Source organism: Ips typographus, linkage group LG9 (genome assembly GCF_016097725.1).
Source record: "Ips typographus isolate SLU linkage group LG9, UJ_Ityp_2.0, whole genome shotgun sequence".
In the NCBI taxonomy this organism is placed as follows: domain Eukaryota; kingdom Metazoa; phylum Arthropoda; class Insecta; order Coleoptera; family Curculionidae; genus Ips; species Ips typographus.
The window spans coordinates 1,681,134-1,683,948 of record NC_138430.1 but is presented as its reverse complement, the minus strand read 5'-3'; positions in this window follow the sequence as shown (position 1 = coordinate 1,683,948).

Below are 2,815 nucleotides of genomic sequence, written 5' to 3'. Positions count from 1 at the left end.
CAAGTTCACTCTTGAATTTGTTTATATGTGTCAACTTATATAATTATAAGAGTGGCTACCATATTTTGATACTTTCCTACGTTATACAGGATAACTCTTCTGGTTTTGCAAAATTTTCAAAATTTGGACAAAAAAACAGAGAGGTAGGCAAAAATGAATGCTATTTACTATTTAAAATAGTTACCATATTATACAAGGTGTTTCCAAAGTTGACTATAGTCTACCCGGCGAACCTACGGAGTAATAAAATTCGATGGGCGGCAACTTTGGTCGATTACACTGTAAAACAGGTACGTAAAAGTGAATCGAGACATAAGTCCTTATATTAGAGAGAGAAGAAAATATTATATTGTAAAACGGACCGGATATAGACCAATACTAATAGAGAGAGAGATATTTTCGCTTTTATTACTCCGTAGGTTCGCCGGATAGACTATAGTGGCCATCAGACTACTGAGTGTAACAACTTTCTGGTTGAAACAGTATGTGTTTGAAATTTGAGAGTCAAAAGAGAACGGGATATTTTACGATTATTAAAATTAAGTGAAACGCCCATCTTTAAGGCAATTTTCACGGTAAACCATTTTTGTCCCTAATTAAAATCATCACATCAGCTTCCTGTGCGTTCATTAGGGACAGACTGAATTCGTTAATGATTCTGGTGATGGTAAATCTTGTTATGAAATGGGATATCGTTTCCCGTCTGTCGGGCTTCTTTTGTTCTGCCCCTGAAATCACGTAAAAAAGAAAAAAAAAAGAAAAGATAAGAAAGAAGAAAAGAGAAAAAAAAACAAAAGAAAAGGTTTTCTTGTTTTCATATAATTTTTACTTGTGTATGGCACTGTTGCCAACCCGTAATAATAACATGTAATTTCCCCAAAAGGGTTTTAAGAATTTTGTCAGATTTCACTAAAATTCCCCAGATTTTTTTTGAAGTTTTGCTTTAATAACTCTATCTCTCTATCTCTTTCCGGGGCTTCGTTATTTTTCATTTTTTTGAGTGCTTTTTAGGTTACTGGATAGGAAAGTTAATGAGGATTTCAAAAGTGTGCTTAAAATAGTCATTTTCTTATTCTAAGTGGGTTTTATAGGCGATTTTCTCCCTGACTGTCTTTTCAAACTGTGTTTCTGACAGTTCAAACTTTGACACCGCTTTTCCACCTGACTGTATTGAGTTTTTTAGTGTTTTTAAGGTTACCAGATAGGAAAGTTAATGAAGATTCCAAAAATGTGCTTAAAACAGTCATTTTCTAATTCTAACTGAGTTTTATAGGCGATTTTGTTTCTGACTGTCTTCTCAAACTCTGTTTTTGATAGTTCAAGTTTTAACACCGCTTTTCTACTTGACTGTATCACATTTTTTAGTCTTTTTCCGGTTACCAGATAGGGTATTTAATGAGGATTCCAAAAATGTGCTCAAAATAGTCATTTTCTTATTCTAAGTGGGTTTTATAGGCGATTTTGTTCCTGACTGTATTTTCAAACTGTGTTTCTGACAGTTCAAACTTTGACACCGCTTTTCAACTTGACTGTACCAAATTTTTTAGTGTTTCTTAAGTTACCGGATAGGAAATTTAATGAGGATTCCAAAAATGTGCCTAAAATAGTCATTTTGTTATTCTAAGTAGGTTTTATAGGTGATTTTGTGCCTGACTGTATTTTCAAACTGTGTTTCTGACAGTTCAAACTTTGACACCGCTTTTCAACTTGACTGTACCAAATTTTTTAGTGTTTTTTAAGTTACCGGATAGGAAATGTAATGAGGATTCCAAAAATGTGCCTAAAATAGTCATTTTGTTATTCTAAGTAGGTTTTATAGGTGATTTTGTGCCTGACTGTCTTTTCAAGCTGTGTTTCTGGCAGTTCAAACTTTTACACCGCTTTTCTACCTGACTGTATCAAATTTTTTAGTCTTTTTCAGGTTACCACATAGGAAATTTAATGAGGATTCCAAAAATGTGCTTAAAATAGTAATTTTCTTATTCTAAGTGGGTTTTATAGGCGATTTTCTCCATGACTGTCTTTTCAAACGGTGTATTTCTGGAAGTTAAAATTTTAACAGCGTTTTTCTACCTGACTGTACCAATTTTTTTAGTGTTTTTTAGGTTACCGGATAGGAAAGTTAATGAATATTTCAAAAATGTGCTTAAAACAGTCATTTTCTTATTCTAAGTGTTTTGATATGCGATTTTGTGCCTGACTGTCTTTTCAAACTGTGTTTCTGATAGTTCAAACTCTGACAGCGCTTTTCTACCTGACTGTATTTAGTTTTTTAGTGTTCTTAAGGTTACCGGATAGGAAATTTAATGAGGATTCCAAAAATGTGCTTAAAACAGTAATTTTCCTTTTCTAAGTGGGTTTTATAGGCGATTTTCTCCATGACTGATTTTTCAAACGGTGTATTTCTGGCAGTTCAAATTTTAACACCGTTTTTCTACCTGACTGTACCAAATTTTTTAGTGTTTTTTAAGTTACCGGATAGGAAATTTAATGAGGATTCCAAAAATGTGCTTAAAATAGTCATTTTCTTATTCTAAGTAGGTTTTATAGGCGATTTTGTTTCTGACTGTATTTTCAAACTGTGTTTCTGACAGTTCAAACTTTGACACCGCTTTTCCACCTGACTGTATTGAGTTTTTTTAGTGTTTTTAAGGTTACCAGATAGGAAAGTTAATGAAGATTCCAAAAATGTGCTTAAAACAGTCATTTTCTAATTGTAACTGAGTTTTATAGGCGATTTTGTTTCTGACTGTCTTCTCAAACTCTGTTTTTGATAGTTCAAGTTTTAACACCGCTTTTCTACTTGACTGTATCA